Source organism: Macaca nemestrina, chromosome 11 (genome assembly GCF_043159975.1).
Source record: "Macaca nemestrina isolate mMacNem1 chromosome 11, mMacNem.hap1, whole genome shotgun sequence".
Taxonomy (NCBI): Eukaryota; Metazoa; Chordata; class Mammalia; order Primates; family Cercopithecidae; genus Macaca; species Macaca nemestrina.
The window spans coordinates 57,483,383-57,498,610 of NC_092135.1; the positions used below are offsets into that span (position 1 = coordinate 57,483,383).

Below are 15,228 nucleotides of genomic sequence, written 5' to 3' on the forward strand. Positions count from 1 at the left end.
CCTAAAAAAAGGAACAAAGAAACCTTGAAGAAATATCTGATTATAGGGCTGGAAGAGAGAAAATAGAAGAAAAGGCAAAAGCATCTTGTAGTACCAGAAAGCAAGAAAATGCTCAAAAAACAAAGGAATGGGGCCATGTTAAAGGGCCATAGAAGCCTACCACAGAGAACTCCCCATGGCCAATGCTGGAATAATTTGGCATGATTACACTATACATAATGGCATTATTACACTATACATAATGCAATATTACACTATAATGCAAAGAATAAAATAAATAAACATAAGCTCATACTGTTATAAATATATGAATAATAAATAAGAGTCAAATATTCCTTACAGGATATGTAAGATATATAGAAACTCTTCCCTCCAGGAGAAACTTAACTGCAACCCCTGACCTCAACTCCTTCCTTTCAGAGTGAGCTGGACTTAGTGATTCCTTTCCAAAGAAAAGAAGAAGAAAAAATTGGAATTTAACAAGAAAGAATAATAGAGGCTGGCCCTGGTGGCCCCCACCTGTAATCCCAATGCTTTGGGAGGCTGAGGCAGGAGGATTACTAAAGGACAGGATTTCAAGACCACCTTGGGCAACATAGAAAGACCTTGTCTCTACAAAAAATTTAAAAATAGTTAGCTGAAGGCCGGGCGCGGTGGCTCAAGCCTGTAATCCCAGCACTTTGGGAGGCCGAGGCGGGCGGATCACAAGGTCAGGAGATCGAGACCACAGTGAAACCCCGTCTCTACTAAAAATACAAAAAATCAGCCGGGCGCGGTGGCGGGCGCCTGTAGTCCCAGCTACTCAGGAGGCTGAGGCAGGAGAATGGCGGGAACCCGGGAGGCGGAGCTTGCAGTGAGCCGAGATCGCGCCACTGCACTCCAGCCTGGGCAACAGCGTGAGACTCCGTCTCAAAAAAAAAAAAAAAAAAAAAAAAAATAGTTAGCTGAGTGTAGTGGGATGTGCCTGTAGTCCCAGCTACTCAGGAGGGTGAGGCAGGAGGAGCCCTTGAACCCAGGAGTTCAAGGTTACATTGAGCTATGATAGCATCATTACATTCCAGCTTGGATGGGGGTGGGGGGGGGGGAGGGAGAGGGAGGGAGGGAGAGAGAGAGAGAGAGAGAGAGAGAGAGAGAGAGAGAGAGAGAGAAGAGAGAGAGAGAGAAAATATGGCAGAGTACTACCTTAACTAAGATATCAAGGTTTACCTCACCGGAAAAAAACACTAAGAAACTATCACAGACCAGAAGAGATTTGAGAGATGTAGCAACTAAATGCAACGTAGTAAACTGAATTGGACCTTGAGCAGAAAAGGGATATTAAAAAAATAATAAGTGAAATCTGAATGAAGTCTGGAGTTTAAAAAGACATTAATAGAAAAACAGGTGAAATCCAAATAGTCTGGGGTTTAGATAATAGTAATGTGCTAACGTTGGTTTCTTAGTTTAAAAAAATGTACCACAGTAGGCCGGACATGGTGGCTCACGCCTGTAATCCCAGCACTTTGGGAGGCCGAGGCGGGCGGATCACAAGGTCAGGAGATCGAACATGATGAAACCCCGTCTCTACTAAAAATACAAAAAGTTAGACAGTCATGGTGGCGGACGCCTGCAGTCCCAGCTACTCCGGAGGCTGAGGCAGGAGAATGGCACGAACCCAGCAGGCGGAGCTTGCAGGGAGCCGAGATCGCGGCGCTGCACTCCGGCCTGGGTGACAGAGCGAGACTCTTGTCTCCAAAAAAAAAAAAAAGAAAAAAAAAAGTACTACAGTAATTGAAAATATTAACATTAGAGGAAACTGAAACTGAGGTTGTATTATATAATAACTCACTGCACTATTTTTTTCGACTGTGATAAATAGAGTATTTGGTTTTTGTCCCCAGTTCCTGGAACAAACTTTATAAAACTCTGGAAGCTTCTTGAGTAATAATGAGGTGGAGGAGAATGTTTTGCTATTCATACCAAGCTCCTTTCAACTATACCTGAATTTATGCTACTAAGGTGAAAAGCCTCAAGACAGAGGCTGGTTGCCAGGGCAACCAACCATGTGATCAGATGGTTCAAACATTCAATCCTTCCCCCAGACCTCTGGGGGAGGGAAGAAAGGGTGGAGACTGTAGTCAATCACCAATGGCCAATGATTTAATCAATCCCATCTCTGTAATGGAACCTTCATGAAAACCTTAATCTAACAGGTTCAGAGAGCTTCCAGGTTGAATGCATTAACATGCCAGGAGGCAAGATGTGTCCAAAGCTCCATGGAGACAGAAGCTCCTGTACTCAGACCCTTCCAGACCTCACCCTATATGCCTTTTTATCTATTTGTGCATTTGTATCCTTTATAATAAACTGGTAATAGTAAAGTGTTTCCCTGAGTTCTGTAAGCTATTATAATAAATTGCTGAACATGAGGCAGAGGTTATGGGAACTCCCAATTTGTAGTCAAGTTAGTCAGAAGTACTGGAGACCTGGGATTTTGATTGGTGTCTGAAGCTGGGACTGAGGCAGTCTTGTAGGACTAAGGCCTTACTTAGCCTGTGGGGTCTGATGCTAACCCTAGGTAGATAGTATCAGAATCAAATTAAATTGCACTGGTGTCCACAGTAAACTGGAGAATTGCTTGGCGTGGAAAATTGACACATTTGGTATCAGAAATGTTGTGAGTATAGGACAAATTTTTTCTTTATCTACTTTTACATATCTTAAATTATTCTAAAGTAAAAGTTTATTTTTTCTTTTATTATTGTTTTTTAAGGCAGAATCTTGCTCTGTCACCCAGGCTGAAAGTCAATGTGAGATCATAGTTCACTGCCACCTTGATCTCCCTGACTCAAGCAATCCTCCCACCTCAGCTTTCCTAGCTGGGACTACAGGCATGTGCCACCATGCCCAGCTAGTTTTTTTTTTTTTTTTTTAGTAGAGATGAGGTCTTGTTATGTTGCCCAGGCTTGCCTTGAACTCCTAAGCTCAAGCAGCTTCCCAAAGTGCTGGAACTACAAGCATGAGACACCAGGTCCAGCCCAGACATTCATTTTTTAAAAAGCACAAGGAAGTTCCATATACATGTTACTCAGATTCCCCAAACTTAACATTTCACCACATTTACCTTATCAGTCTCTTTCTGCTCCCTTTATAAAGATATTTTTCATCATTCCCTTTTACACCTGAATATTTCAATGTATATTTCTGTTAAAAGTACATTTATCAAAATAAGGAAATGAGCATTAATACAATACTATCCAATACAGACCTTCACATTTCACCATTTGTTTCACTAATGTACTTTATAACAAAAATATGATAAAAGAGTAATATAAAATAAAAATTGTTTCCATCCTAGCCCATGATCCAATCGAGGGTCATACATTATTTTTAAAGGTCATACCTCTTTGGACTTCTTGGATCTGGAATGCATTCTTCAGTCTTTGTTTTTCATGACCTTGACATTTTTGAAAAGTACAAACTATTTATTTTGTGAAATGTCTCTCAATTTGGGCTTTACTGATGGTTCTTCATGTTTATGTTCAGGTTATGCATTTTTGCAGTAATACGGCAGAAGTGATGTGCTCTTCTTTGTGCATCCTGTCAACACGCATGCTATTGGTTCCACTACTGTTAGTGTTAACTTTTGCAACTTCGTAAAGGTGGTATATGTCATGCATGTCCATTGTATAGTTGCTATTTTTTCCATTCTTGATTACTATCTTGTGGGGAGATATTTTGAGCATGTAAAAACATGCTCCTTGTAATCAACTCTTCACAAAATACTGTAAAATCCACTGCTGATTTTTGCCTGAAACAATTTCTGACTAGAATTCCATTCTACATCTACTTGTCCAGCTCCATAAAAAAGCATGTATTTTTCTCACAAATAGGACTTTTTATTTGGCACTATTGTAAGTCTGAACTTTAAACAGATTCTTGGACTGGTGGTTCATATCCATCAGCTCGTTCAACTTTAGCATCTGTCTCATCCCCAGTGGCTTTTCCTGAACTACTACCTTCACCATGAAGCTCCACGAGTTTTCTCAATTCAAACTTGGGCTTCTTCAGCATTTTTACTTTTCTTCTTCTTCTTTTTTTTTTTTTTTTTTTAAATGGAGTCTCACTCTTGTCTCCCAGGCTAGAGTGCAGTGGAATGATCTTGGCTCACTGCAACCTCTGCCTCCCAGGTTCAAGTGATCCTCCTGCCTCAGTCTCCTGAGTAGTTGGGATTACAGGTGCATACCACCACGCCCAGCTTATTTCTTTGTATTTTTAGTAGAGATGGGGTTTCACCATGTTGGCCAGGCTGGTCTCAAATTCCTGACCTCAAATTACCTGCCCACCTCAGTTTCCCAAAGTGTTGGGATTAGAGGCATGAGCCACTGTTCCCGGCTAGCTTTTTTACTTTTCTAATGAAGACATCATGGAGAGGAAAAAATAGATTGGCAAGGATTTTCTATGTCTTTTTCAATGTTGTCTGGAATCAATTTATTGATCACTTCTTTCAAGTCATTTGTCTGCACCTCTCGGGTCATGATTTCCATCATCTTCTTCCAGATTTGGCAGACTTGCTGGTGCTGAGCCTAAGAGGTCATCCGTATCTGATTGTTGTGTTTTTTAGTAAAGTCAACACAGAACAGATGAAGCCAAGTAACCATCAGTAGTCTTGACATGAACAGGAGCTTCAATCATTGTCTGCCATTTTTTGACCATAGAATACATTTTGTTACAAGTAAGATCCATGACATGGAAGTTGGGCAGTTTTTGCCCTGAACATCTTCAGTAATCAGTTTGAATTTTTCTAAATGCGACTTCATCATTCTGCAAATCAGCAAGACTCACTTCAAAAACATGAACCTTGAGGCCATCAGATACAGTTTTGGTTCCTTGGATCCTGGTGACTAGCGTCTTTCCAACATTTCTTATATTGAACATAGCAGGTATTTTCACATTATATCAATCTTTCTTAGAAAATGGATCAACCACTTTCTCCTTGACTCCCTTCTGCCACCTTTCATAAGGCGCTTGTTCTTGCCAACTGCCGTGGTGCTGCTCGTAGAGCCAAAAGGCCATGCTGGCATTTTTATTGAGATTGTCTTTCACAAGTATTTTAAAGCTTTTCTCAAATAGCTTTGACATACTTCTGGTTACATTTATTCCTAAGTATTTTATCTTCTTCGTTGTATTTAATTGGGGTATCCCTTACCACTCTATTTTCTAACTGATAGTTATTTACATACATACAAAATATTAATTTCTGAACGCTAATTTTATAGCCTACTAGTTACTGATTTTTTAATTATTTGAGTTAGTTTTATCATTGATTTTTTAGTGCAGAAGTCCACACACTGTATCTTTTCAGTAAAAACACCAGACTGTAAATATTTCATTTTTGTATGCCAAAAAGTTCTTATCCCAACTGTTCCACTCTGCTGGTGTAGTGCAAAAGATGACAGAGGCAATACAAAACCAAGTATATATGGCTAAATTTGGCTCTCAGTTTGCTAACCCTTGCTCTAGGGTTTTCCAGATATACTATCTTATCATCTGCAAATAGAGATAGTTTTATTTCTTCTCTTCTGTTATGCCTCTACTGATTCCTCTTCTTTAACTGTACTGGCTAATATCCCCAGTAATGTGATGAATAACAGTGTAGTTACTAGATATCCTTGCCTTGCTCCTGATGGTACTAGTAAAAATGCCCTTGGCGTTTTCCATTATGATGACTTTAAGACTAAGGGGGGGGTGTGTGTGTGTATGTGTACCTATACATATAAGGTGTGTATATATATTTATCATGTTAAGAAAATGCCCATCAATTCCTATTTTCTTAAGTGCTTTTATCAGAAGATGTTGATTTTTGTTAAAGGTTTTTGCAGCATCTACGGAGATAATTATATGATTTATCCCTATATGTATTAATATAGTATATTAATGGCTTTCCCAATATTGAAACAATCTTGTGTTTTTGGACAACAGCTGACCCTTGAACAATGTCGGGGCAGGGGTGCTGACTCCCCACTCAGGTGAAAATCTGCACATAACTTTTGACTCCCCAAAAACTTAACTACTAATTGCCTACTGAGATGCCTTACCTATAACATAGTCAATTAACACATATTTTGTATGTTACATACAATACTGTATTCTTACAATAAAGTAGGCTACAGAAAAGGTTATTAAGAAAATACGGGAAAGAAAATACATTTACAGTATTGTACTGTATTTACTGATACTGTAAGTTTATGTCATCTGTTTACAAGATTGTTTACAGAATTGGCCGTCTGAAATGGAAAAAAAGGCATCTGTAGCAGCACACCTCAATCTATAGTACATCTCAAGCAATTCGACTTTTTATTGTAATGTCATGACTTCACTGCTTCTTGGTAGCAACTCCAGCATCACCAGTAGCACTTTGTATGGATCCTATAGTGTTACTCATGGTTTACGGTATTACACTAAACAGGATAAAGAATACATAAGAACTGCAAAAGATCACTTTTTACTGTGATACAATGCCATTTACTGAAGAGATGAACTGCTCATCTGGAGATGATAAGTATCATAAGGCCTTTTAAGCATATACTATGAACACTTGAACTCACCACAATAGCAATATGAGGCAGCTGCAAAATTACTACAGCAGTACATGTGCTACAATTAACTTTATGCAGTTATTAATACTGCATCATTCTGCTTGCTTACATTTCTCTCCACTGTGAGTGATGCTATGTATGACCTGTTTATATGTGTAAGTTTTGATAAATTTTAACTTTTTATATCAGATTTGTGTATATTTTATGGTATTAAATGATAAAACAGACTAGTATCTACATATATTTCATGCATTCATGATATATCTTTTTCTTAATTTTTTTTTCTTTTTGAGACGGAGTCTTACTCTGTTGCCCAGGCTAGAATGCAGTGGCACAATCTCAGCTCACTGTAACCTCCGACTTCCAGGTTCAAGTGATTCTCCTGCCTCAGCCTCCCAAGTAGCTGGGATTACAGGCATGCAGAGTACCACACCCTGCTATTTTTTTGTATTTTTAGTAGAGGTGGGGGTTTCACCATGTTGGCCAGGCTGGTCTTGAACTCCTGACTTCAGGTGATCTGCCCACCTCAGTCTCCCAAAGTGCTGGGATTACAGGCATGAGCCCCCATGCCTGGCTTCTTAATTTTTTTCAATATTTCTAGGCTATGTGGTTCATCTGCAAGTTTTTTCAAATTGTCACAAATCTTCAGAAAATATTCCAATATATTTATTGAAATAAGTCTGTAGAATCTGGGCATGGCAGCACACACCTGCAATCGCAGTCATTCAGGAGGCTGAGGCTGGAGGATCACTTGAGGATAGGAGTTCAAGACCAGTCTGGGCAACATAGTGAGACCTGTCTCTTTAAAATAAAAAATTAAAAAACAAAAAAAAACCTACATATAAATGGACCTGTGCAGTTCAAACTTGTTTTGCTCAAGGGTCAACTGTAAATCCTATATGGTCATAATGTGTTATTTTATTTTAGAGACAGAGTTTCATTCTGTCACCAAGGCTGTAGTACAATGGTACTACAGCTCAGTAGCACTACAGAGTACAACAGCTCACAGCCTTTAACTCCTTGGCTCAAGCCACCGTCCTTTCTCAGCTTCCCAAGTAGCTAGGACTACAGGTACATGCCACCATGCCGGTTAATTTTTAAATTTTTTCATAGACACAGGGTGTCACTGGTCTTGAACTCCTGGCTTCAAGTGATCCTCCTGTGTTGACCTCCAAAAGCACTGGGTTTATAGGTGTAAGCCACCAAGCCCAGCTTATTTTCCTAATATATGATATTGGAATTTGTTTGCTAATATTTTATTTAGTACTTGGTATGAATATATACAATTGATATTGGTTTATAATTTGTTTTTCCTTTTTGTGCTGTCTTTAGGAATTGGTATTATCCACATTCAAGGCTCTGCACCAGTTTATGGAGCACTGAGACTATCTTTGAGTGTTTCATAGATTATCTCTACAAAACCATCTGGGACTGGTGCTTTTTAATGAGGTGGATCCTTGATATTCTTTTCTATTTCTTCTACAGAAATTGAACTTTCTCAAATGTGGCCAATTTTGATGAAATATATTTGCCTTAAAAATAAACTTTTTTTTTTTTTTAAGACAGGGTCTCACTCTGCCTCCCAGGCTAAGGGCAATAGTGAGATCATGGCTCACTGCAGTCTCCACCTCCTAGGCTCAAGCGATCCTCCCATCTGAGTCTCCCAAGTAGCTGGGACCATAGACATGTGCCACCATACCTAAGTTTTCATTTTTTGTAGAGACAGGGTCTCACTATGTTGCCCAGGCTGGTCTCAAAACTCCTAGATTCAAGGGATCCTCGCACCTCGACTTCTCAAAGTGTGAATCATTGCACCTGGCCATCTTTTTTTTTTTTTTTTTAAGAGATGGGGTCTCACTATGTTGCCCAGGCTGGAGTACCATGACTATTCACAGGCACAGCCTCAAACTCCTGTTCTCAAGCAATCCTCCTTCCTCAACCTCTTGAGTAACTGGGACTTACAGGTGTGTACTACTGTGCCTGGCTGAAAGTGACTTTTTCATTTAAGTTTTCAAATTTATTTGGAAAGAAAAGTAGGTTCTTATATTTTTCAAAATTGAGGCATAATTTACATATCATAAAATTCACCCATGTGTTTTAAAGTGTTGTGTCTCCCTCCCCAACTAAATTCATGTGTAGAAGTCCTAACACCTCCACTACCTCAGAATGTGATTGTATTTGGAGACGGGACCTTTAAATAGACAAGTAAGGTAAAATATCATGTATGTGGCCCTAATTCAGTATGACTGGTGTCCTTATACAAGGAGGTTAGGACACAGACAACACACAGACCAAGGGGTGACCATGTGAGGCCACAGGCAAGTTAGCCATCTACAAGCCAAGAAAGAGGTCTGAGAATGAAAACAACCCTTGAGACATTTTGACTGTGGACTTCTAGACTCCATACGGTGAGAAAATACGTTTCTGTTGCTCAAGCCACCAGCCTGTAATATTATTTGTTATGACAGTCCTAGCAAACAAATACATAAAATATATAATCCAGTGGCTTTTAGTATATTCACAACCTCATAAAACAAACACCAGTATCTAGTTGCAGTACATTTTCATCACCTCAAAAAGAAACCCTGTACTCGTTAGCAGTCACTTCTACCTCTTGCTTTTCCCAGTACCTGGGAACCACTTATCTGTTTTCCAGCTCTACGGATTTGCCTATTCTGGACATTGATATAAATGGAATAATACAATATGTGACCCTCTATGTTTGGCTCCCATATCTAATGATAATGTTTTCAAGGTTCATCCATGTTGCACCATGCAGCAGAACTTCATTCCTTTTTAAGGCTAAATAATATTCCACTGGATGGATATACCACATTTTGTTTATCCATTTATCCATTGTTGCACATTTGGGTTGTTTCCACATTTTGGTTATTATGATATGAATGAACATTTGTGTATAGGGTTTTGTGTGACATGTGTTTTCAGTCCTCCTTAGTATATACTTAGTAATGATATTGCTGAGTCATATGGTAACTTCTGAGGACTGCTAAACTGCTTTCTGAAACAGCTGTGCCATTTTACATTCCTACCAACAATATATGAAGGTACCAATTTTCTACATCCTCATCAACATTTGTTACTAACTTTTTTATTGTAGCCATACTAGTGTGTGTGAAGAAATACTTCCCCTGTGGTTTTGATTTGCATTTCCCTAATGACTGCGGAGGCTGAGCATACATTTATTGTCTATTTTTTATGCATTTATTGGCTATTTTTATATCTTCTTTAGAAAAATACCTATTTAAGTCCTTTGCCAATTTTACAATAATTGTAACCTATTTTACAATTAGATTATTTGTGTTTTTATTGTTGAGTTTTAAGAGGTTCTTTATTCTGGATACAGGTGCCTTGTCATATATAGGATTTACAACCTTTTTCTCACATTCTGTGTGTTGTCTTTTCACTTGCTTGATGGTATCTTTTGAAGCAAAAGGTTTTTGTTTGTTTTAGTTTATGAGGTCCAATTTATCTAGTTTTCTTTGGTTGCTTATACTTGAAGGTGTCATATCTTAAAAAAAACCACTAGTAGGTCAAGAATACTTACATGTAATATTCACATAACAATTTTTCTACAAGTTGTACAGTTTTAGTACTTAAAGCTAGATCTTTAATCCACTTTAAATGAATTTTTGTGCATGGTGTGAGGTAGCGGTCCAACTTCATTCTCTGCATGTCAATTTCCATTTATCCCAGCATCATTTGTTAGAGAGGTTTTTCTTCCCCCATTGAATTATCTTGGCATTCTTGAAGAAAATGAATTGACCATAAATATAAGGGTCTAGTTATAAAGTCTCAGTTCAATTCCATTGATCTATATATCTATTTTTTTTTTTAATTTTATTTGAGACAGAGTCTCACTCTGTTGCCCAGGGTGGAATGCAGTGGCATGATCTTGGCTCATTGCAACCTCTGCCTCCTGGGTTTAAGTGATTCTCCTGTCACAGCCTCCTGAGTAGCTAGGAATACAGACACACATGCCACCATGCCTGGCTGAGTTTTTTTGTTTTTGTTTGTTTTAGTAGAGACAGGGTTTCATCATGTTGGTCAGACTGGTCTTGAACTCTTGACCTCAAGCGATCACCCAGCCTCGGCCTCCCAAAGTGCTGGGATTACAAGTGTGAGCCACTACACCTAGCCTATATATCTATTTTTATGCCTGTGTTTCTTAGGAGGGGGTTATAGGTATTTTCAGTAAATGAACATTATTTCCTATTATTTTACCTTCATTTTCTATTTTCTTTCAAAATTATTTATATAGTTAAAGATCCTGTCACTTCTTTTCTGTGAACAGGACTGGCTGTTTGAAGTAGTTTACAAGATTCCTAGTTCAAAAATGACTTCTGCTTTTAGTAAAGTATGGTTTCTTTATTAGTTGGATTTGGGGGCAAGGCAGTGTGAGATTTGTCCTCCAATTAAAAAATATTTTTCTGTCTTGTAGGATCCTAAATTTTCCCCTTCTATTTTTCTCTTTCTTTTTTTTTTTTTTTTTTTTTTTTTTTTTTTGAGACAGAGTCTCGCTCTGTCGCCCAGGCTGGAGTGCAGTGGCCGGATCTCAGCTCACTGCAAACTCCGCCTCCCGGGTTTACGCCATTCTCCTGCCTCAGCCTCCCGAGTAGCTGGGACTACAGGTGCCCGCCACATCGCCCAGCTAGTTTTTTTTTTTTTTGTATTTTTTAGTAGAGACGGGGTTTCACCGTGTTAGCCAGGATGGTCTCCATCTCCTGACCTCGTGATCCACCCGTCTCGGCCTCCCAAAGTGCTGGGATTACAGGCTTGAGCCACCGCGCCCAGCCCCTTCTATTTTTCTTAACTGTTTAGTTTTCAGTTTAACCCTTCCTTTTTTACCCTCTTCTCCCCTAATGAGTGCCTTTCCAAAACTACCTTTTTGAGCCCATATATACTTGTAAGTCCCTTCCCTGTAGTCTCCTCTGATCTATCAGTATTTCTTAGGAGGAAATTCTTCTGGAAATGTCTTTAGATGAATATCTTAAGCCTGTCACTAGCTTCTTTCTTCTCCTCTGCAGTTTTTCCCAGATCACCCTTGCTTTCCACCACAGCTTGCACAAAGGCATGAATAATGGCTGGCTAGGATTTAGTATGTATTTTTCTACTTACACATAATTTGAAGTTGGAACATTCTCTGCCTTCTAATATTAACATATGGTTATATGTAGGTTTTTTTTTTTGAGACGGAGTCTTGCTCTGTCACCCAGGCTAGAGTGCGGTGGCGCCATCTCGGCTCACTGCAACCTCTGCCTCCCAGGTTCAAGTGATTCTCCTGCCTCAGTCTCCCAAGTAGCTGTGACTACAGGCGCATGCCACCACGCTTGGCTAACTGTTGTATTTTTGTAGAGACAGGATTTCACCATATTGGTCAGGCTGGTCTTGAACTCCTGACCTCAGGTGATCCACTCATCTCGGCCTCCCAAAGTGCTGGGATTACAGGTGTGAGTCACTGTGTCCAGCCTGGTTATGTGTAGTTTCATGTGTTCATCTTTATAGTTTTTCGGAGGATGTGTGAGGATTTTCCGAGTAACGCATTTGCCATTCTTTAGTTCCCCAGTCAATCTTTTAATAGTTTTGTAAATATTTTGTCTGCTTGTTTTTTCTGGATAAAGAATTATCAGGTTTTTAATGGTCTGGGATATGTCTCTTCTAGTATTGCAATGGTAATACTGCTTAAGGATAATATTGAAATTGGCTAATCTTAATTGACTCATTGATTAATATATACTAAGATAAATTCTTCCAAAAGATACTATACTCCTACCATAACAAACAATTCATAAATCATGTGATATCAGAAATTCCAACAGAAAAAAACACTGTTCACTAAAATACAAAATAATGTAAAAGTCTTTTATGCAAAACGAGCTACTTGCTTTTGTTTAGGGGCTCTCTCCACTAGGACAATCATTTTTATATTTAAACAGTCAAATTCAATAAATAAGTAGTTTATCACCCTGGCTATATGAAAAGAGTATTTGAATCACGGTCTATAGCAATTTTGGCTTTTTTTGCACTTTGCTTACCAGAAGAGAATCTATGTAACTTAATGATCATGATATTAAAAACAAATATTGAATGAAATCACTAACTTCTTAAATATAAATATCTTACATATGTTTATACTTAGAGGATTTTACCTTGGAATACTCATTTTAATAAAGACATCTCTTTAAACTGTCATGACAATATTTTTATTGTCAAGTTTATTCTTGGAGATACAATAGCATTTCTTAGCATTACACTGATTTTATTTTATATGGGGGTTAAAGTTGAGTAATGGAAATTTGGAACTACTCAGGTTCCATCAGTTAAATACTATGTGATCTTAGGTAAGTAACTTTGCCTCCCTCAGCTTTTGTTTTTTCATATGAAATATGTAATTAATTTAACAATACCTATTATTAGAGAGATTTTGAAAGGTTTAGTGTTTGTAAAATACTTTGAGTATCAGAATGAAAAGACTCCATTGCAAATTACTAACAATTATAAATTTGCCCAGTACATATTAGCATGCTAATCACCAATGCTAGAAGTTTCGTTGCAGTACCTTATAAGTTTAAGAGTTTTCCACAAATCTCTCTCTACTTAGTATAAAAATATTTTACTAGGCCAAGCATAGTGGCTCATGCCTGTAATCCTAACACTTTGGGATGCTGAGGGGGGAGGACTGCTTGAGTCCATGAGTTTGAGACCAGTCGGGGCAATATAGCAAGACCCCATCTCTACAAAAAAAATAAAAAATTAGCTGGGCATGGTAGCATGCACCTGTGGTCCCAGTTACTCAGATGACTTGAGCCCAGGAGTTTGAGGCTGCAGTGAGCTGTGACTGCACCATTGCACACTAGCCCGGGCAACAGAGCGAGACCCTGTCCCCCACCTTCCCACAAAAAAAAAAAAAAAAAAAGAAGAGAATGTTTAGCCCTTTCTAGTAAGTACTATATATTATATAGTATTGCAAACTGCCTAGTTTTTCTCAATACAAAAATATTTTAATATGTACTGCTACTTCATGTATTAAGAATGTTTAGCCCTTCTCATCATATTTTTATAAAATAGTGAGCTGCCTTTAATAATCCCCTAAATCAAAGCTTTTTTCTCAATGCTTCTTAGGAGTTAAAAATCTGACTATTCATTTTATAATTTTAACCAAAGCAATAATAATTTTTAAATTTCTAATAGTTATAAATATTTCTTACATAATTGAATAGTAACTTGAACTGAAAATTTTTTTAACAACAAAACAATATTTACTCTATCTGTCCAAAACATATTACTACCAGATAATTACTACTTCACTTCTTTAAGCAATTTAAAACACAAAAAACTACAGCAACGTGTCTGCTCATTACTTCAACATTTATTGAGTGCCTATAGCTTGCAAGAACTGTCTTCTGGTAATCCTGGATATCAGAAGTAGCATGTGGTAACAGAGCAAGGAATATAGGGTAGTAGCAGACATACCCAGTATCCTCAGTGGGGCTGAGAACATACAACTGAGGACAGTCTCAACCTCCCTTGTAAAATTGTGATATACTTTCCTTGGAAGTCTTTGGATTGTATAGAAAATCAATATTTAGGTTGGTCCAAGCACATCAACACTTATTTAAAAGCTCCAGGGTCAGGCACAGTGGCTCAAACTTATAATCCCAACACTTGGGGAGGCCAAGATGAGAGGACTGCTTTAGGCCAGGAGTTTGAGACAAGCCTGGGCAACACAGTGAGACCCATCTTTTTCTAAAAAATGAGCTGAGTGTGGTGGTGCACGCCTGTAGTCCTAGGTACTTGGGAAGCTGAGTTAGGAGGATCACTCGAGTCCAGGAGTTTGAGGTTGCAGTGAACTATGATCACACCACTGGACTTCAGCCTAGGTGACAGAGCAAGACCCTGTCTCTTAGAGGAAAAAAAGAAGAGCTGGGGTTAGAAACAAAATGAATTTTCAAAGTTTATTCTTCACAGAGCTTACAATAAATCAGTGGAAAAATGCTGTTTAATATTTTGCCTCAGCACTTTGATTAATCAGTCACTCCTAATGTTTTTTTTTTTTTTTTTTTTTTTTTTTTTTTTTGAGACGGGGTCTCGCTCTGTCACCCAGGCTGGAGTGCAGTGGCCGGATCTCAGCTCACTGCAAGCTCCGCCTCCCGGGTTCACGCCATTCTCCTGCCTCAGCCTCCCGAGTAGCTGGGACTACAGGCGCCCGCCACCTCGCCCGGCTAGTTTTTTGTATTTTTTAGTAGAGACGGGGTTTCACCGGGTTAGCCAGGATGGTCTCGATCTCCTGACCTTGTGATCCACCCGTCTCGGCCTCCCAAAGTGCTGGGATTACAGGCTTGAGCCACCGCACCCGGCCCAGTCACTCCTAATGTTGCTTCTTCCTTCTTTCTACCCATCTGAATCCCATCCTTTTCTGGGCCCAGTTGTAAAGCCACATCCACAAAACCTACAATATATTTTATTCACTCTTAATTACAATGAATTTTATCAACTCACAACTCCTAGAATTTTATCTATGCTGCTTATCTGCAACGTTCTGGAGTCTGGGAAGTCCAACATCAACGTGCCAGTTGGACTGGTATCTGGTGAGAGCTACTCTTGCTTTCTTTTTTTTTTTTTTTTTTTTTTT

At 38.7% G+C, this 15,228-nt stretch overlaps 1 protein-coding gene and 1 pseudogene across 26 annotated transcripts in view; both read right to left on the reverse strand.

Annotated features, from left to right (window-relative positions):
- The window catches only part of LOC105493186 (bromodomain adjacent to zinc finger domain 2B), a 412,599-nt gene that overhangs the window by 384,889 nt on the left and 12,482 nt on the right, over positions 1–15,228 (reverse strand). The gene's annotated exons all lie outside the window — the stretch shown is intronic.
- On the reverse strand, positions 1,138–14,647 carry LOC105493238 (small ribosomal subunit protein eS1-like; annotated as a pseudogene).